A 21,517-nucleotide genomic window follows, 5' to 3' on the forward strand; every position below is an offset into this window, starting at 1 on the left:
ATAAATCACGAATTAGCCAACTGGAGACAAAGAGATAAAACCCTTGTCAGAGAATACTGTTTACCACCCGACAAAGATAACAAAGACAACCCAAAAATGGTGCGGATGCAACGGTCCTTCAGTTTTGAGTAAAGGTCATCGAGTCGCTAGAAACAAGGTTATCGGGTTGGACAAAGTCCCCGTCCCGCACGGGGCTCACAGTCTAGGTGGGAGGGAGTAGGATTTAATCCCCATTTTACAGATGAGGAAACTGAGCCAGATGGAAGAGGCAGCATTAGAACTTAGGTCCTCTGATGCCCAGGCCTGTGCTCTTTCTACAAGGCCACGTTGCTTCCGTTTCTATTCAGATTTACTCCCTGAAAGTTGCATAAGCACGTCTCTTCGAATAACCTGAGGAAGAATCTCGGAGGCGGATTCCTCAGGACAACAGAATAAGAACACATTTCCCCTTAGAGCAGCGTGAATGAGCAATCCTAAATTAGTCACTCTTTCAAGGCCCCTGAAACAACTGCTTCCTTCACATGCTCTCTCAGTGAGATGATTCTTCATAACTCACCAAAGACCACAGATTTAAACAATGTCTAGATGTCTAGTTACACGTGAGAACTCAGCTTCTTTAATTGCCTGTGACTGAAATCTTGAATAAGGCAAAAAAAATGCATACTCAACAGTGTTCTTTAGCTTTTTTAGGAGTAGGGCATTTTTTTTTTAGTGTCTTTGGTCAAAAGGGACCTTTTGGTTTGACCTACAAACAAAATGAGTATACCCGGTACTCTCCGGCCCGCTCCTCAAAAAGATGGTGAGACAATAGCAAGAACTAAAATAAATAGATTTTGCTTAGAGGCACCTCCCACTGCAACCCGAGTTCTGTTTTTCTCAATTGGCAACCTCATCTCAGAAGTCAAGCGGTCCCTAAATATCTAACAAATATGGCAAGTAATACTAATTATGGTATCTGTTAAGCGTTCACTATGTGACAGGCACCGTACTAAGCGCTGGGGACGCAAGCAAATCGGTGAGTCCCTGTCTCGCACGGGGCTCACCGCCTTCATCCCCATTTTCCAGAGGAGGTCGCTGAGGCCCAGAGAAGTGAAGCGACTTGCCCGAGGCCCCACAGCAGGCGGGGGCGGGGGATCCGGGATTAGAACCCATGACCTTCTGACTCCCAGTGCTAATGGAAGGTTTGGGCTGGGATTTCGTGAAATTCCTCAACTCCCCACTTTCAGATAAGTCACACAAATCTCCAATAACTCTGGCCTACCTTTGCAACTGAAACTGCACATAGGCTATTCCACCCACAGCAAATAAACAGCCCGGGCAATAATAATGAGAAGCAGCGTGGTTCAGTGGAAAGAGCGTGGGCTTGGGAGTCAGCGGTCATGAGTTCGAATCCCAGCTCTGCCACTTGTCAGCTGTGTGACTGTGGGCAAGTCACTTCACTTCTCTGGGCCTCCGTTACCTCATCTGTAAAATGGGCAACAACTGTGAGCTTCACGTGGGACAACCTGATGACCCTGTATCTCCCCCAGCGCTTAGAACAGTGCTCTGCACATAGTAAGCGCTTAACAAATACCAACATCATTATTATTATTATTAATACTGTTCATATAGCAAGCTTACAGGGTATCCTGTTCTTTAAAGATCTCTACGTGAATGGCCTAAGAAAGAGGAATGAAACGACTGGGGCATCGTCCCCTGCTCCGGCACGAGGCTTTGAAAAAACACCTTGGCCAATCCTGGACGCTTCTGAGGCGACACTTTCAAAAACGGCATCTTTGAGCCCAGATGACAACTACCACACCCTTCCTTCCCACAGCAATCACCACCCCCCAGTGCAATGTTTCTGCTTATTTTTTAACTAGGCTTCTTTGCCCCACGAAGCCCGCCGGCACGCTTTCCGTTGGCAGCAATTAAAATCCTTGCATTTCGACTGCACCGATCTCAGTCGATCGCTTTTTGAGTTGTCTTAGAAAATCCAGGGGAGTAATATTTTGACTGCCCGCGCCCCACCACACACAGAATCCGCAAGCAACTACGTTTCTAAGCAGGAATGAGATAATTGAAAAGCACCACAATTCATCTTCGATGACAAGACAGAGATGGGATAATTTCAGCCCAAGAGGAGTAGCTCTGATAAAACACGAGCCACTGAATTTATTCAATAAAACCACAGAATAGGGAGGTACTCTGAAATCATTCAGACCTCTTGAAGACTTTTCTTAGCCACTTCAAAATCGCCCTCCCCTCCAGCCGTGGCATAGCTTGTTTTTTCTGGTATTCATTGAGCGCTTACTATGTGCCAGGCACTCTACTAAGCGCTTGGATAGATACAAGATAATCGGGTTGGACCCAATCCCCGTCCCACAGAGCACGTGGTTTCAATCCCCATTTTACAGATGAGGCAACCGAGGCACAGGGAAGTGATGCTCATTCATTCAGTCGTATCTATGGAGCGCTTACTGTGCGCAGAGCACTGTACTAACGCTCGGTAGAGTCAAACGCAATGCTAAACGGACACTTCCCCTGCCCACAACGAGCTTACAGTCTAGAGGACTTGTCCAAGGTTGCACAGGAGCCGGGCTCTTTCCGGGAGATCACGCTGCTTCCCGCAGGGACATAATGGCAGCGTGGCTCAGTGGAAAGAGCCCGGACTTGGGAGTCAGAGGTCACGGGTTCGAATCCCGGCTCTGCCCCTTGTCAGCTGGGTGACTGTGGGAAAGTCACTTCACTTCTCTGGGCCTCAGTTCCCTCATCTGTAAAACGGGATGAAGACCGTGAGCCTCGCGTGGGACAACCTGATTACCCTGGATCTACCTCAGCGCTTAGAACAGTGCTCTGCACACAGTAAGCGCTTAGCAAATACGATTGCCCAATATATGTGCCTTATTTTCCCCTGCCGACCCTCTCCAACCAGCCCTCAACCACCAATCCCCTCCACCTCTGTTAGAGTCACGCTAAAAGCGGCCAGGGTGCAAACGCATTCTGGCATGAGCCCCCCAGACGACATCTGCAAACCTGGCAACCCCATGCAGGATTACACGCAGACCGGATTCCTCGTGAACGAACAGTAAATACGGGATTATCGCATTCTGAAAGATCTACCTCCGAGCCAAACTGAACCAGAGACCTCTGCAACGCGCAACTCCGTCGGGCGACCGAAAGAACTGAAAAAGGACCCGCTTTGCTAGTTAATAACAGTCTTTATATGATGCACGAAAGATCTGTGAGGTTTCCCGGGTTCTCTTCTCCTCCGAGAGCCACCTCCAGGGCTGGTCCTTATTCCGTTCAGCCTATTTTTCAAGGCAAAGGAGATTAGAGGGTTTGAAAGGATTGAAAAGGCCACATCCAATCTGTCGCTGAGAGCCCTCTCTCTCCTACTTCTCCCACTCCTTCAGCGGCAGCCTGCCCTACCTCATCCCCTCCTACCCGGGCTGTGGACCCGAACGGCCTCCTTGTTGGTCTCCCGGCCTCCGACCTCTCTCCGGTCCTTCATTCACTCGATCCTATTTATTGAGCGCTGCCTGGGTGCAGAGCCCCGTACTAAGCGTTCGGGAGAGGACAATACAGCAATAAACAGACGCGTTACCTGGCCACAACGAGCTTGAAGTCTAGGGCACGCAGCGGCAGCCGGGACGGATCTTTAGGACCTGCTGTTCCGAGCACGTCACTCCCACTAATCCGGTGCTCTCCGGGTCTCCCAATCACCACTTCTCATCAAGCTAAAGGCCCTTGACCTTCAACTTCAAGGCTCTCCACACACCAAACTGAATTCTTCTCCCACCGCCCTCTGCTTTTCCCAAACACTCTCATCATCCCCCTTGGCTCGTGAATTTACGCAGGTTATTCCCCTTCCTGGAATGCCCTTCCCTTTCTGCAGGTCCCAGTGACACCCGTCCCCTCCATGGAGAGATGAATGATATCCTAACTCCCGTACGTAGCTTTTCCAAATTAAACCCTCACTTCCCTCCCTCTTCTTCCCTGCTCCTTTTCTCCCATCCATCAATCAATGGTATTTTTTGAGCAAATGAATCCCTGACATCCCTCCCTTCTTCCCTTCTCCCTCTCCTCCATTAATCCATCAATGGTATTTATTGAGCAAATGAATCCCTGACTTCCTTCCCTTCTCCCTCTCCCCCATCAATCGACCAGTGGTACTTATTGAGCTCATGCTGGGTGCTTAAATGATCCAAGCACTGTCCGACATGCTGGGGTAGATGCAAAATAATCAGGTCCCACATGGGGCTCACGTTCTAAGAAGGAGGGAGCGCAAGTATTGAACCCTCGTTTTGCAGATAAAGCAACTGAGACTCAGAGGAGTGAAGTGACTTCCCCAAGGTCACCCAGCAGATAAGTGGCAAAGCCGGGATTAGAACCCAGGTCCTCTGACTTCCAGATCTGTGCTCTTTCCCCTGGGGCACCTGGCTTCTCTGCGTGTCAAGCACTATTCTAAGCACTGGGGTAAAATACAAATCAATCAGGTTGGACACAGTCCCTGTCCCACATGGGGCTCACAGGAGGACAATCAATCGGTGATATTTACTGAGCGCTTATTATGTGCAGAGCGCTGAACTAAGTGCCTGGGAAAGTGCAGCATAATAATAATAATGTTGGTATTGGTTAAGCGCTTACTATGTGCAGAGCACTGTTCTAAGCGCTGGGGGAGATATGGGGCAATCAGGTTGTCCCACGTGAGACTCACAGTCTTCATCCCCATTTTACAGAGGAGGTAACTGAGGCCCAGAGAAGGGAAGTGACTTGCCCACAGTCACCCGGCTGACAAGTGGCAGAGCCGGAATTCGAACCCATGACCTCTGACTCCCAAGCCCGGGCTCGGTCCGCTGAGCCATGCTGCTTCCCATATAACAGAGTTGGCAAATATATTATTAATCACAATCATAATAATGGCATTTGTTAAGCGCTTATTATGTGCCAAGCACTGTATTAAGCACTGGGGCACATTAAAGCTAATCAGATTGGACGCAGTCCATGTATGGCATAAAGGAGAGATCAAGGACTGGGAGTCAGAAAGTCATGGGTTCTAATCCTACCTCCGCCACTTGCCTGCTGTGTGACCTTGGGCAAGTCACTTCCCTGCTCTGTGCCTCAGTGACCTCATCTGTAAAATGGGGATTGAGATTGTGAGTCCCACGTGGAACAGGGTCTGTGTCCTATCCGATTTGCTTCTACCCACCCCAGCGCTTAGTACAGTGCCTGGCACACAGTAAGCACTTAACAAATCCCGTAATTACTAATATTATTATGAGGTGGCTGAGAACCAGAGAAGTCAAATGACTTGCCCGCGGTTGCGCAGCAGCCAAGTGGCGGGGCCGGAATTAGAACTCAGGTCCTGCGACTCCCAGGCCCCCGCTCTGCCCATTAGGACACGCAAGCTTCTCAGGGAAGCAGCCGTGGAAGGGTGACAACGGCCAGGCGAGGAGCTGAGAAGCAGGATGGCCGAGTGGATAGAGCCGGGCCTGGGAGCCAGGAGGTCCTGGGTTCTAATCCCCGCACCACCGCTTGTCTCCTGTGTGGCCTTGGGCGAGTCACTTCACTCCTCAGCGTGGCTCAGTGGAACGAGCCCGGGCTTGGGAGTCAGAGGTCGTGGGTTCGAACCCCGGCTCTGCCACTTGTCAGCTGTGTGACCGTGGGCAAGTCACTTCACTTCTCTGGGCCTCAGTTACCTCGTCTGTAAAATGGGGATTAACCGTGAGCCTCACACGGGGCAACCTGATTACCCTGTGTCTACCCCAGCGCTTAGAACAGTGCTCGGCACATAGTAAGCGCTTAACAAATATCAACATTATTATTATTATTATTATGATCCTCGGGGCCTCAGTCACCTCACCTGTAAAATTGGGATTAAAACTGTGAGCCCTACACGGGACGGGGACTGTGTCCAACCCCATTCGCTTGGTAAAGTGCCTGGTACGTAGTAAGCGCTTAACGAATACCACACTAAAGCTCCAGGTAGCTTGTATCTACCCCAGCGCTTAGTACAGCGCCTGGCACCCAGTAAGTGCTTAACAAAGACTAAAAAAAGAAAAAAAAGCAACGTTGGTAGAGGTCTTCTCCCGGCTCCGCCACTCGTCAGCTGTGTGACTGTGGACAAGTCACTTCACTTCTCTGTGCCTCAGTCCCCTCATCTGTCAAATGGGGATGAAGACCGTGAGCCTCACGGGGGACAACCTGATGACCCTGGATCTCCCCCAGCGCTTAGAACAGTGCTCTGCACATCGTAACCGCTTAACAAATACCAACATTGTTATTATTATTGTCTCTGGGGCTTCGTGGGTCATCAATCACCTGGAATTTTCTCTGTCCAAACTAGGTGTGACTTGAGACTGGTGATGATGAGGGGTGGCGGAAGCCGGGAGTGGTCTCACACAGCTCACGGACGTATCCCTAATTTACCTATATTAATAATGTTGGTATCTGTTAAGCGCTTACTATGTGCAGAGCACTGTTCTAAGCGCTGATGCCTGTCTCCCCTTCTAGGCTGTCAACTCCCTGAGGACAGAGAAAGGATCCTACTGACTCCGTTATATCGTCCTCGCCCAAGCGCTTAGCACACTGCTCTGCAAACAGTAAGTGCTCAATAAATATCATTGATCGACTGACTGATCGATGATTGTACCTGGCCACACCCATCCGGTTTTGAGGCAGGAGCTGTTCCGGGCCTGGCCTAGTTTAAGAGCCCAGGCCTGGGAGTCAGAGGATCTGGATTCTAATTCAGGATCCTGGCATTTGGCTGCTGTGTGTTCTTGCACAAGTCATTTCCCTTCCTCTATGCCTCAGTTTCCTCAATGGGGCTTCAGTACCCGTCCTCCCTCTCCCTTAGACTGAGAGCACCGGGTCCGACCTGATTATCTCGTTTCAACTCCAGCGCTTAGTACAGTGCTTTTTATATAGTAAGTGCTTAACGAATACTCCAATTATTATTATAATTAGAAAGGATCCCCTTACAATGACTGCGAGAGGAAAAACTCAAAATTGGGGGGGGAGAAGGGGGGGAGAATGGCTGCCTCGAATGGGAATTCCAAAGAGCTCGACCTAGAGAAATTCTGTGTTCTGAAAAAATACTAATAATAGTGGTATTTGTTAAGCGCTTACTATGTGCCAGGCACTGTACTAAGCGCCGGGATGGATACGAGGAAATCGGGTTGAACACAATCCCTGTCTCACGTGGGGCTCACAGTCTCAAAATAAAAAACAGATCGCTGACTCCCGGTGCCCAAGTGAAAAAGATGGTCACTTGTCTGCTGTGTGACCTTGGGCAAGCCACTTAACTTCTCTGTGTCTCAGTTACCTCATCTGTAAAATGGGGATTAAGACGGCAAGCCGCACGTGGGGCAACCTGATGACCTTGTGTCTTTATCCCAGCGCTTAGAACAGTGTTTGTAAGTGCTTAACAAATACCATCATCATCATCATCAAGGAAAATGCATGACCTCAGGCTGAAAATGTTGACCTCCAAACTCACGCTGCAAAATCTGTTGGGATCTTTTAAAATCTAAAGCTGATTTAATTTAGGAGTAAAGAAAAAGCAAATACATTGGAGAGTAAATATTTAATACTTCACCTAACACACATTCACACACAAACACACACATATTCACATTGTCCTTTGAAACCAAAAATGATACTACTGAAGCAGCGTGGCTCAGTGGAAAGAGCCCGGGCTTGGGAGTCAGAGGTCATGGGTTTGAATCCCGAGTCAGCCGTGTGACTGTGGGCAAGTCACTTCACTTCTCTGGGCCTCAGTTACCTCATCTGTAAACTGGGGACGAAGACTGTGAGCCTCACGTGGGACAACCCGATGACCCTGTATCTCCCCCAGCGCTTAGAACAGTGCTCTGCACATAGTAAGCGCTTAACAAATACCAACATTATTATTATTGTTATGTGTGTGTATGTGTCCCCAAAAAGACTGATGTGAGACTGACAACCTTGACTACACCATGCACACAGCAAGATTGCCCCCTGTTTTATGGATAGTTTGGCAAGATGTCACCGTTTATTGTTGTATCGGAGTTTCCCAAGCGCTTAGCTCTGCACACAGTCAGCGCTCAATAAATACGACTGAATGAATGTAAACACTTGAAACCATCTGTAAAGACGTAGAAAAACATTTGTTCTCACACCAATCTCAAACTGCATAATCGGTGTTCAAATGCCAGGCCCGAAGTTTAAAAATAAGCACTCTGGAGTTACCCCAAATCAAAAACAAAGTCTGTTAACTGGCATGGCGGAGAACTAATGAATTCAAGGCCTTCTCGTTGTCACGGGGATTAGGGAACGGTCTGAAGCGTGGAAAAGACAACTCAGTTTGAAGAAAAAGTGAAAAAGAGATAGATGACCCTGGAAATTAGAACCTAGTATTCGAAACTTCTCCAGATGAAAGCAAAAGCCTCCCCAAAGCCATTTATAAACAGCTGAAAGAGAACAAGTACTGAAAAACAGCACGCATGCCTGGCTTTATAAAGACCAGGGAGAAGCGGCATGGCCCAGGGGACAGAGCCCGGGCCTGGAAGTCGGACGACCTGGATTCTAATCCCGGTTCCGCCACTTGTCTGCCCTATGATAATAACAATGTTGGTATCTGTTAAGCGCTTACTATGTGCAGAGCACTTTTCTAAGCGCTGGGGGAGATACAGGGTCATCAGGTTGTCCCACGTGAGGCTCACAGTCTTCGTCCCCAGCTTACAGATGAGGTAACGGAGGCCCAGAGAAGTGAAGTGACTTGCCCACAGTCACACGGCTGACCCGGGATTCAAACCCATGACCTCTGACTCCCAAGCCCGGGCTCTTTCCACTGAGCCACGTTGCTTCCCTGCTTTATGACTTTGGGCAACTCACTTCACTTCTCTGGGCCTCGGTTAGCTCATCTGTGAAATGGAGAAAAAAAGCCAATACTGTAATTAGTAGAGTGCGAGGGCTTAGTACAGTGCTCTGCACGTGGTAAGCGCTCAATCAATGCCATTGTTTGATTGGTAAAGCTGTGAGCCTCATGCTGGGACCCGGATTGGGTCCAACCTGATTATCCTGTACCTGCCCGAGCGTTTGGTACAGTGCCAGGCACATTCATTCATTCAATAATATTTATTGAGCGCTTACTATGTGCAGAGCACTGTACTAAGTGCTTGGAATGGACAGTCTGGCAACAGATAGAGACCATCCCTGCACAAAAACGGGCTCACAGTCTAAGTGCTTAGAGAAGCAGCGTGGCTGAGTAGAAAGAGCCCGGGCTTGGGAGCCAGCGGTCGTGAGTTCTAATCCTGGCTCCGACACCTGTCTGCTGTGTGACCTTGGGCAAGTCACTTAACTTCGCTGTGTGACTGTGGGCAAGTCACTTAACTTCTCTGTGCCTCAGTTACCTCATCTGAGAAAACACAATCCAACTCTGGACCGTACAACTCTTGGGCAAATAATCATAATTCATTCAATAGTATTTATTGAGCGCTTACTATGTGCAGAGCACTGGACTAAGCGCTTGGAATGGACAAATCGGCAACAGATAGAGACGGTCCCTGCCCTCTGACGGGCTTACGGTCTGATCGGGGGAGACGGGCGGACGAGAACGATGGCAATAAATAGAGTCGAGGGGAAGAATATCTCGTAAAAACAGTGGCAACTAAATAGAATCGGGGCGATGTACATTTCATTAACGAAATAAATATTAAACAAACAATACGACAGCAAACAGTCACACCCCCGGCCCACAACGAGCTCACGGTCGAAAGGAGAGTCAGGCTGGATCGGTGTCAATTCGGAGAGTGGCGGGGGACCGGGATGGGAAGAGAGGAAGTGAAAGGGAGAACCCACATTGGCCTTTCACAGGACCCTGTGTTGTTTACTATTTTCCTCAAGGACTTCCACGAATCACTAGAGAACGGGTTAAGTCGACGGCACTTACTGCGTGAAGGGCCCTGATACCCGTCAACCGGTTTGGGTCGGCCGGCACAGCCTCGGTAAATCCGATTTTTGAGAAACGCCTTGTGTTTTCACAGCGCTCTCTTTTCCAAAGTGTTTCCACATCCCCCTGCTCATAACTCACGGCCAGGTCCGGCGAGGACGAGTACATTTTGTACCGCGGCCATACGAGATGGGGAAGGGGTGAGCCGGGTCAGAGGAAAATGACCCGAGGGTCAGAGCGGACCGGGAGGCTGCGCTCTGCGTCCCAACGATAGCCCCGGGGGAGTCAAGTACTTAGGAACTGAGGTGAGGTGAGGTGAGGTGCGGCCCCGCTTAGGCTGGAGACCCAGAGACCAGTCCCTTGGTCGGTACTAGTCTGGCTCATAATAATAATAATAATCAGAGCTATTTGTTAAGCGCTTACTATGTGCCAGGCACTGCAGTGAGGGCTGGGGTTGATAGATCGGGTCGGACGCGGTCCCCGTCCCACGTGAGGCTCGCGGTCTCAATCCCCATTTTCCAGATGAGGTCACTGAGGCCCAGAGAAGCGACTTGCCCCAAGTCACACAGCAGACGAATGGTGGAGCCGGGATTAGAACCCATCACCTTCTCTCTCCCAGGCCCGTGTTCCGTCCACTACGCCATGCTGCTTCTCTGTGGTGTTTGTTAAGCACCTATAGTACGTGCCAGGCGCTGTACTAAGTGCTGCGGTGGGTAGGAGCAAACTGGACTGGACACCGGCCCTGTCCCGGGTGGGGCTCACAGTCTCCATCCCCATTTTGCAGATGAGGGAACTGAGGCCCAGAGAAGTGAAGCGACTTGGCCGAGGTCACCCAGCAGAGACAAGGGGCAGCACCTCGCTGGGCCAAGGCAGAAGGTTGTTGCCCGTGAGGCAGACGCCTCCGGGCCCCTGAGCTGAGCCGCCCCGGCAGCCCGGACGAGCATCGTACCAGCCCGGAGCCGCTTCCGGGTCGGCCCGGGGCCACCTCTGCCTCATAGAGAAGCAGCGTGGCTCAGTGGAAAGAGCCCGGCCTTGGGAGTCAGAGGTCGTGGGTTCTGATCCCGGCTCTGCCGCTTGGCAGCTGTGTGACTTTGGGCAAGTCACTTCACTTCTCTGGGCCTCAGTTACCTCATCTGGAAAACGGGGATGAAGACTGTGAGCCTCAAGTGATCACCTTGTATCCCCCAGAGCTTAGAACAGTGCTTTGCACATAGTAAGCGCTTAACAAATACCATCATTATTATTATTATTATTATTATTATTAGGGGCCTCGCTTCTGGCCCCCGCGCCCCCCGAAACAAACGGCGGTGGAAGCGAGAGACAGCCGTCCGCCCCGGCCCAAGCCCAGTGGGTCTGTCTGGGTACAGAGAAGCAGCGTGGCTTAGGGGAAAGAGCATGGGCTTGGGAGTCAGAGGACCTGGGTTCTAATCCGGGCTCCGCCGCCTGTCTGCTGTGTGACCTTGGTCAAGTCACTTTACTTCTCTAGGCCTCATTTACCTCATCTGGAAAATGGGGATTAAAAGTGTGAGCCCCATGTGGGACAACCTGATTACCCTGTATCTACCCCGGCGCTTAGAACAGTGCTTGGCACATAGTAAGCGCTTAACAAATTCCATCATTATCAATTATTATTATTACCACCCCACCCCCGGCCCGTGATCGCAGCCCTGGCCAGAAGGCCCCAGCCCGTGAGGGGCTCAGTCGATCAAACCACGATCAAGCGTCCCGTCCTCGGCTATTCAGCTAAGGAGGGTCAGGGAAAACTGGGAAGGGGCAGACGGCAGACTCTATCTTCATCATCCTAATCCTCGTCCAGAGGGATGGAGAATGAGATCCCCGAGGAAAGGTTAAACGGAACGATGGGCAATTCCCAAATGATGATGACGATGATGGCATCTGTTAAGCGCTTACTCTGTGCCAAGCACTGTTCTAAGCACTGGGGGGGGGGGATACAAGGTGATCAGGTTGTCCCACGTGGGGCTCCCAGCCATAATCCCTATTTTCCAGATGAGGTAACTGAGGCCCTGAGAAGTTAAGTGTCTTGCCCAAGGTCACACAGCAGACAAGTGGCGGAGGCAGGATTAGAACCCACTTCCTCTGACTCCCAAGCCGGGGCTCTTTCCACTAAGTCACGCCGCATCTCGGTTCCAAAATGGTCTTCCAGGATAAGGAGGACTCTTCCTGGGCCACAATCCCATCATCAGAGCTGGTTGAGATCACATCAGATGGAGGGGGACGGGGAGGGGAAGCTCCGCTCCGGGATGGGTCCCGTTTGCTGACGATAATGAGAACGCAGGTGAGATTTTAGGAGGGAAGGAGAAAGGTTCAATTAAGTTTAAGAAGACGACAGCAGCAGCACATCCCAAAGGCACTAACTAAGGAATTAATGGCTAATAATAACAATTGTGGTATTTGTTAAGCACCTACTATGTGCCAGGCACTGTACTAAGCGCTGGGGTAACAACAATAATAATGATAATGATAGTATTTGTTAAGCGCTTACTACGTGTCAAGCACTGTCCTAAGCACTGGGGTAGACGTAAGGTAATCAGGTTGTCCCACGTGGGCCTCGTAATCTCAATCCGCATTTTAGAGATGAGGTAACCGAGGCCCAGAGAAGCGCAGTGACTTGCCCACGGTCACACGGCAGACAAGGGGTAGATACAAGCAAATAAGGTTGAACACAGTCCCTTGTCCCACCTTAGAGGAGGTCAGGGCTACAGCTGTAGATTGGAGAAACTAAGAGGTGGGAAGTTAAAAAACATACGGGCAGGTGAGCAGACAGTGAGAAGAGCGAAGGGCTCAGAACCGAGCGGGGTGGAAAAAGTGGTCAGAGAGAAAGGAGGAGAAATAGAATCGGACCAGATCCTTTTGGGTTTGCCTGAGGGAAGGAGTGGGAAGAGTGGACAGAGAGAAGGGAGGAGAACTGGAATCGAACGACATCCTTTTGGGTTGCTTGAGGGCAAAGAGACAGACTAGACAGCCACAACTCATCTGTTCATCACTTAAAAGTGGGGAAAAAAGAAATGACCGACATACAGAAGAGCCTGCTCCACTGATTCTATAGAAAAGTATATTAATTAGAGAATTAGACTAGATTCCGCACCTATAGAATATAGTCTATAATTATAGTAACAAGAGAACATATTCTATATCTACGGTATGTATTCTATAACTACAGAATATATCTACACCTTAATTCTATAGTAAAGAAGCAGATTCGGAAAGAAGGGGCAGAGCGGTTTTGAGAAGAGACAGCGGAGAAACACACACACCCCGACTCCAGGAGAGAGCATCAAAAAACCTCCAAAACAAAAAAAACCTAAAGTCAACATTAGTTGAGCCTTGTACCTGTCCAATCCTAATATTTGATCTCCGACCAAAGAAACATCGAAATGTACACTCCTCAGTCAAACTCGGGCAAATCGATTTTAATACCATCTCTTAAAGACACCAAAGTGTGGGATGAGAAAGAAAACCGAATATAAAAATCAGAAATATCGCTGAGCGATCATAATTGAACCGCTCGACAGGATCAGCGTTTGAACTGGCTGTCAGATTTTTAGCAACTGATTTTTTAAAGACCGAACTCGCTTTGACATCCCAACTCAAAAAATCGCTCTCGGGACGGAGACTCTGGGTTCCACGAAAACCGCTCGAATCGACTGAAAACGTCCGGTTTTCCCCCACCATCTAACCGCTGTTTTTTTTAATCTTCCTGTTTCCAGACTTCATCTGGGTAAGAACCTTTAAATGTTACGTGAGAGTCAGCTCTGCCCTTTGAAATCTAAGATTGCAGGACAATCGTCCGGGAAGCCTGTCGGCACAGGGCACACCTAATAGCAGGTTGAAAATAACTCCATGGATTCCATCTGGGTCTCCACGGTGCCGCGAAGGCTGACTCTTTGTCAGCTAACTCCACGCAGGTCTGCTACTAGTATTTGGGGTCCCAATTCAGCACCCGACATCTGTTGCGGCACGGTAGGGCCGAAAAACATGAAGAGGAGGTTTGGGGGGGGTTTTCTAGGAGATTGACGGCTGATGCCTAAGGCGAGAAGGGTTGGAGGCTCTGCAGTGCCTCCCCTCACCCCATCACGAGTCCTACTGACCCCCCAAAACCGCCGAGGGCTACTCCGGATGGCCACGGCGCGGGAGAACGGGGGACCCCTGAAATTCTGTCAGTCGGCCGGACGTGTTGACGTCAAGGGGGTCAGTCCAAACTCAGTCAGGTCTAATGACCTATGCCTTCTTGGCTTGACGGCTAACGTTTAGGTCGGCGCTCAACGTTAGGCTACTGCTTTCGGCCCCCAAACAGATTTTTCTGTCAAGAAAAGGCATAGCCTGGTGAATAATAATGGTATTTAAGTGCTCACTATGTTCCTAGCACCGTTCTGAGAGCTGGGGTAGATACTTATTTGCTATTATTATTATTGCTTAGATATTTATTTGCTACTGTTTTAATGAGATGTTCTTTCCCTCGATTCTATTTACTGCCATTGTTCTCGTCTGTCCGTCTCCCCCGATTAGACCGTAAGCCCGTCAAAGGGCAGGGACTGTCTCTATCTGTTACCCATTTGTCCATTCCAAGCGCTTAGTCCAGTGCTCTGCACATAGTAAGCGCTCAATAAATACTATTGAATGAATGAATGAATACAAGGCGATCAGGTTGTCCCCCGTGGGGCTCGCAGTCCCAATCCCCATTTTCCAGACGAGGCAACCGAGGCCCAGAGAAGAAAAGTGACTTGCCCAGAGTCACGGAGCTGACAGGCGGCGGAGCCCGGATTAGAACCCACCACCTCTGACTCCCAAGCCCGGGCTCGTTCCTCTCGGCCACGCTGCTTCTCCTGACGTCGGTTCTGAAAAATTTCTCTGGCAAAGTTGCTTCACACCTGAAGTTCAGGTTCAGGCTGAAGGTCCTCCAAAATTATTCCTCTCAAGAACTAACAAAGAGAGAGTCCCCCAGACCTACGAGGGGCATCTAATCACCCGAAATACATACTTAGTCCGGGCACAAATCTGAACAAAATACGGGATTCCCCATCAAAGACATCTGGCATTTTAAAGAACAAAAAACAAACACCAAAAAAACAAGGCAGAACGAGAATCCTATAAGCAAGCTTGTGTCCTAAGGTATTATTGTCTAGCGGATCTCTCATTAAAAAGCCCGGAAACATTCCCTTGACTCACGTTTCAAGAACTTCTTTTCGGCGTCCGAACGGCAGCCCCAGCGTTAAATAGAACAAACGTACGTGACTCAGAAACCTTGGAAACAAGGTGCGGACCGGTACAGCGCTCTGCACACGGTAAGCGCTCCATGAATTCCACCGAATGAATCTAGCAACGCCCCTTAAGCAGACTCCAAGTTGATTTTTCCACACAAACCCACACGCACCAGATTTCGGAAATTTTCAAATCTCTTAGAGGACGATGAGAAATCTGGGGAGACTCTCAACAGGAAAGGGAAATCTACAGATGTCAAAGTGGATAGAAACAATATGTTCCTCCCAATTTGCCTAAAACACGCTAGCCTCTCCCACCCACCTTATCTCGCCTCTCCCGAATGTTTTTAAAAAACCAAACCAAAACCCAATCTGGTCTCTTTTTCCTCATCCAAAGGAGGCGGGGAGGAAAGAAGGGCAGCGGCGGGTGGCGAAGTTGGAGAAAGCGGCCCAGTTGGCTCAGGTGGCAAGGATCTCTCACCAGGGATGGGACTGCTCAGACTCGGAGCATATGCTCAAGGATGCGTCCAACCCTCGGGATCTCTTCCCTCCTCATCCAAGTTTTGAAACGTTCTGGGGCGAGAGGAGATGAAAAGCATTTTATCCCAAGTTCCCGGAAATCTGTCCACCCAAGCAGGTCCTTGCTGGGGCCGGGACCTGGGATTCTCATCCCTCCCCAACCCACAGCCCCGAAATTCAACGACAGACGGGGTTGAGGACGGACTAGGGGCGACCTGCTCATTCATTCATTCATTCATTCAATAGTATTTATTGAGCGCTTACTATGTGCAGAGCACTGTGCTAAGCGCTTGGAATGTGCTCCGCACTTGTACCCACCCCACAGCCCGGGGTCCCCTCTCGGGACCCCCCAAGATGGTCCTCGCCGCCCACTGTCCGTCCTCCCGCCCTCGGCGCCAGGCCAAGGAGGGACCGCCGGAGAGGGACCCCTGGAAAGGGACCCCCAGACGGGGATTCCCCCAGGGGGGGTCCCCCAGGGAGGGAGCCCCAGGGAGGGACTCCCCCGGAAAGGGATCCTCAGAGAGGGACCCCCCCCCCCAAAAGAAGGGGACCCCCAGGGAGGGACTCCCAAGGAGGGACCCATGGAAAGGGGTCCCCAAGGAGGGACTCCTAGGGAGAGACCCCCATGAGGGGGACCCCCCCCAAGCAGGGGACCCCCCAGGGAGGGACCCCGGGAAAGGGATCCCCCCCAGGGAGAGACCCCCAAGGAGAGGATGAGCTAAGGAGGGACCCCCCAAGGAGGGACCCCTTGGGAGACACCTCCAAGAAGAGGACCCCCCAAGGAGGGGGCCCGGGAAAGGGATCCCCAAGGAGGGTCCCCCAGGGAGAGGTTCCCACGAAGGGGACCCCCCCAAGTAGGGACGGCCCGGGAGGGCCCCCCGCCCCCCCGAAGAGGGATTCTCGGAGAGGGATCCCCAAGCAGGGGACCCCCAGGGAGAGACCCCCCCCCATAGAGGGAGTCCCAAGGAGGGTCCCCCAGAGAGAGACCCCCAAAGAGGGGACCCCCAAGAAGGGACTCCGGGAAAGGGATCCCCAAGGAGGGACCCCCAGGGAGAGACCCCCCCAAAGAGGTCCCCCAGGGAGAGACCCCCCCAGGGAGGGATCCCTAAGAAGAGGGACCCCCCCCCCCGTTCCCCTGGAGCCCCCTTCCCCTCCCCCGTCCCCGCCGTGGCCTTGGCGGCCCCTCACCGTGCGAGTGGACGGGAGAGAAGGCTCTGCCCCCCGGACCCCCCGGCGGCCCGGGCCTGTGGGGCCGCTCCGTGTCCCCCTCCCCCCTCCCGTCCCCCGGCCCCCTCCCCTCTATTTACCGCCATCATCAGCACGCGCGAGCTGTCACCGGAGCGCGAGACAACCGAACGGCCGGGACCCGCCCCCCCCCGCCCCCTCCCCGACCACTGGCTCCGCCCCCTTTCTCCTCCTCTCCCCGCTCATTGGCTCCTCCCGGGACACGCCCCTCCACCGCCATTGGCTCCGCCCCCTTTCCCTCTCCTCCCCGATCATTGGCTCCGCCCCCTTACCCCTCCCCTCCTCTCCCATTGGCTCCGCCTCCTGCCCCCTCCTCTCCCCTTGGCTCCGCCCCCTGCCCCCTCCTCTCCCCTTGGCTCCGCCCCCAGCCCCTCCGCACCCATTGGCTCCGCCCCCTGCCCCCCTCCGCTCCCATTGGCTCCGCCCCCTCTCTACCATTGGCTCCGCCCCCTTTCCCCTCCCCTCCCCGATCATAGGCCCCGCCCCCTTCCCCTCCCCTCGCATTGGCTCCTCCCCGCCCCTCCCCTCCCACTGGCTCCGCCCCCTCCCCCTCTCCTCCCCGCTGATTGGCTCCGCCCCCTCGCCCCTGCCCTGGGCCCCGCCCCCGGGCCGCCTGCGGGCTCCGCGGCCGTTCGCGCCGCTGACGTCAGGCGGGCGTCTGGCGGGGCCACGTGACCGGCGGCCCCAAGTTTGGTTGAGTCACAGGAGGAGAGGGGGGAGGGGCGGGGAGGGGGGGGCCGGAGGACAAAGAGACTCTTAAAGGGCCAGGCTCCCCCCGACGCCCTTCTTAAAGAGACAGGCCGTGCTCGGGCCGGGCGGGTCTCCAAGTGCTCCCCGATTGTCCATTCCAAGCGCTTAGTACAGCGCTCTGCACACAGTCGGCGCTCAACCAATAAGAATGAATGAATGAATGAATGAATGGATGAATGAATGAATGAATGGATCCCACCTCCGCCCCTTTTCGGCTGGGTGGCTGTGGGCAAGTCACTTCACTTCTCTGGGCCTCAGTTCCCTCATCTGGAAAATGGGGATGAAGCCTGGGAGCCTCACGTGGGACCAGCTGATGACCCCGTATCTCCCCCAGCGCTTAGAACAGTGCTCTGCACAGAGTGAGCGCTTAAATACCGACATTATTATTATTATTATTATTATTAATAATAATAGAGAAGCAGCGTGGCTCAGTGGAAAGAGCCCGGGCTTTGGAGTCAGAGGTCATGAGTTCGAATCCCGGCTCGGCCACTTGTCAGCTGTGTGACTGTGGGCAAGTCGCTTCACTTCACTAGGCCTCAGTTCGCTCATCTGTAATAACAACAACAATATTAGTATTTGTTAAGCCCTTACTATGTGCTAAGCACCGTTCTAAGCACTGGGGGAGACAGAAGGTGATCAGGTTGCTCCACGTGGGGCTCCCAGTTAATCCCCATTTTACAGATGAGGTCACTGAGGCCCAGAGAAGCACAGTGACTTGCCCACAGTCACACAGCTGAAGAGGGGCAGAGCCGACATTCGAACCCACGACCTCGGACTCCCCAGCCCGGGCTCTTTCCACTGTGCCATGATGATGATGATGATGGCATTTGTTAAGCGCTGACTATGTGCGACGCACTGTCCTAAGCGCTGGAGAAGATACAAGGTGATGAGGCGGTCCATGTGGAGCTCCCAGTCTTCATCCCCATTTTCCAGATGAGGTCACTGAGGCCCAGAGAAGTCAAGTGACTTGCCCCAAGTCACGCAGCTGAGTGGGGATTTGAACCCATGACCTCTGGCTCCCCAGCCCGGGCCTCTTTCCACTGAGCCACGATGACGATGGTGGCATTTGTTAAGCGCTTACTATATGCGAAGCACCGTTCTAAGCGCCGGAGAGGATACAAGGTGATCAGGTGGTCCCACGTGGGGCTCACCGTCTTCACCCCCATTTTCCAGATGAGGTCACTGAGGCCCAGAGAAGTGAAGTGACTTGCCCAAGGTCACGCAGCTGAGGCGGGATTTGAACCCATGACCTCTGACTCTCCAGCCCGGGTACTGAGGCACACTGCTGGCCCGGGCCCAGATGTGGGGGGCAGGAAGGGGGCGAGGCCGAAATTGGGACGCGGAGCCTCCCGGGGGGCACCGGGGAGGGAGGGCGAGGAGGCAGGGCTCCCCGCTTTTCGTCCTCGCCCCCAGTCTGTGGTGGCCAGCATCGCCTCCCCCTCCTATCTGCTGGTTGGTGTCGGTATTTAAGCGCTTCCTCTGTGCAGAGCACTGTTCTAAGCGCTGGGGGAGATCCAGGGTCATCAGGTTGTCCCCCGTGAGGCTCACAGTTAATCCCCATTTGACAGATGAGGTCACTGAGGCCCAGAGAAGTGAAGTAATGTTGGTATTTGTTAAGCGCTTACTATGTGCCGAGCACCGTTCTAAGCGCTGGGGGAGACACAGGGGAATCAGGTTGGCCCACGTGGGGCTCACCGGCTTCATCCCCATTTGACAGATGAGGGAACTGAGGCCCAGAGACGTGAAGTGACTTGCCCAGTCACCCAGCCGACAAGTGGCAGAGCTGGGATTCGAACTCATGAACCCTGACTCCAAAGCCTCCGCTCTTTCCACCGAGCCACGCTGCTTCCCACGTCTGCTGCAGCCGAGGGGCGTCGGCCCCCAAAATCCCGCGAAGAAAAGGCGCTCATCACCCACACGGGCGGTTTGGGGTCGCAGGCCGGGGGTCCCAGGCGTCGGCATAAGGGTCTGGGGGCGAGGGAATGCTTCGTTTCTGCCCCTTCCTGCCCTCCAACCCCTCCTGCCAAGGCCCAGAGGGGGCTGGTGGGCGAGGGTCGTTCGATAATTTCCCGGCAGCGTGGCTCAGTGGAAAGAGCACGGGCTTTGGAGTCAGAGGTCATGAGTTCAAATCCCAGCTCCGCCACTTGTCAGCTGTGTGACTCTGGGCAAGTCACTTGACTTCTCGGTGCCTCAGTTACCTCATCTGTAAAATGGGGATTAAGACTGTGAGCCCCACGTGGGACAACCTGATTCCCCTATGTCTACCCCAGCGCTTAGAACAGTGCTCGGCACATAGTAAGCGCATAACAAATACCAACATTATTATCCTCGGCTTGTTCCCTGTGGGCCTAGGCCTTCCGGGAATTATTTCCAAGAAAGGTTCCCGGGAGCCGCCCGACAGATTCCACGGCGCCCGGCGGGTCAGAGTGCGGCTGACTGGCTCGGATGGGGTGCCCCAACCGGAACTATATAATAATGGTATTTAAGTGTTTACTACGTGCCAGGCACTGTACTGAGCGCTGGGGCCAGCCGAGTGGATCCCTACATCCCAAACCCACGGGGACCCTAGCAGAGTCCCTCCCTCCCCACGGCCGCTCTGCTCACAAGGGCCAAATGCAAGGTGGGACTGGACGACGTGATCGCCTTGCATCCCCCCGCGGCGCTTAGAAAAGCGCTTGGCCCATAATAAGCGCTTCACAAATACCAACATCATCATTACGCCGATCCCAGCTCCGCCACTTGGCGGCTGTGTGACCTTGGGCAACTCCCTTCACTTCTCTGGGCCTCGGTTTCCTTCCGAGTTCTAAGCGGTGGGGTAGGCAGAAGGTGATCAGGTTGTCCCACGTGGGGCTCACAGTCTCTTAAACCCCATTTTACAGACGAGGTCACCGAGGCCCAGAGAAGTGAAGTGACTTAACTCCTGCCTCTTTTCACCTTCCTACTTTCTTGCACCGTCCCGCTGTTCTGGGCACGGCATCAGATAGGTCTTCAAATGCAACTTTTACTATTATTATATAGCTGGAAAACTGCCTGCACATACAAGCCTTCGAGACCAAACCAACCTCGCAGGGGCGCTTCACACAGCGCTCCGCGCAGAGGGGGCGGCTCAATAAATACGACTGAATGAACGAAAGGTGAGGGGAGTCCCAGCCTCCCGTTTCATTCCCGGTTGGAAGACTATGAGTTTTGTTCACATTCTCCAAGTCTTTAACCCCGATTGAAACCGACAGCGGAGGGGGAAAAAGAGAAGCAGCGAGAAGGCCGTGACGAGGAGGAAGGGAAGGACGGGAGTGGAAGAGACGGAGAGGCAGCGAACAAGACAGGTTGATCCTTCTCGGGGGGGGGGGGGGGGGGTCCTACGTCGATCGGAGCCCCAACGTCTGGATCCGCTCCTCGCCCACTTCCTCGGGGAGTGAGTTTCCAGCCCCCCCGCAGGGGTTGTTGGAGCTCGTCACGACACCGTGATAAGTTCTGAATCTCCGAGGGGCACGAGTTGGGTAGGGCAAGGACGCGTGGTCCCAACACTGAAGTCTGGGTGGGAAGGCCCACGCCGTTCACCTCCTGCTAGAGACGCCCATCCTGCGAGCCGGACAGCAGGGAGCTTCCCGCAAGGAAACGTCTTTTCCCGCCCTTGCCCTCCACCTGCCTGTCTACACCTCTTCCTTTTTCTCTCGTTATCCACATTCACCTTCTTCGGACACGCTGGACGGGTTTGGGAAGAGGACCGCCAGCTCCCTGGCCTTTCCACGGGGAGGAGGAGCTGGCCCAATCCCCAGCAACGACGGCACACACGCCCCTCCCTCCTAGCTCAGTTTTACTTCCCTGGGGCCCAATACGCAGAGGACAGAAGAAGCAAAGGATGAGCCGGTCG

The 21,517-nt window shown here is 52.9% G+C and overlaps 1 protein-coding gene across 5 annotated transcripts in view; it reads right to left on the reverse strand.

Annotated features, from left to right (window-relative positions):
- USP49 (ubiquitin specific peptidase 49) overlaps positions 1-17,013 on the reverse strand; it is an 87,425-nt gene extending 70,412 nt beyond the window's left edge. The window contains exons 1-2 of one of the 5 annotated variants that reach the window (XM_039912574.1): positions 16,959-17,009; positions 15,614-15,705 (exon numbers count right to left, since the gene is read on the reverse strand). The gene's annotated coding sequence lies outside the window, so the exon portion shown is untranslated. Of the gene's footprint in view, positions 1-15,100; positions 15,388-15,613; positions 15,706-16,839; positions 16,908-16,958 lie in introns of those variants that run through there. The other 4 variants (XM_039912573.1, XM_039912576.1, XM_039912575.1 and 1 more) reach the window with 4 other exon arrangements.
- Between the last annotated feature and the right edge of the window lie 4,504 nt (positions 17,014-21,517).

This window comes from Ornithorhynchus anatinus, chromosome 7, assembly GCF_004115215.2.
Source record: "Ornithorhynchus anatinus isolate Pmale09 chromosome 7, mOrnAna1.pri.v4, whole genome shotgun sequence".
In the NCBI taxonomy this organism is placed as follows: domain Eukaryota; kingdom Metazoa; phylum Chordata; class Mammalia; order Monotremata; family Ornithorhynchidae; genus Ornithorhynchus; species Ornithorhynchus anatinus.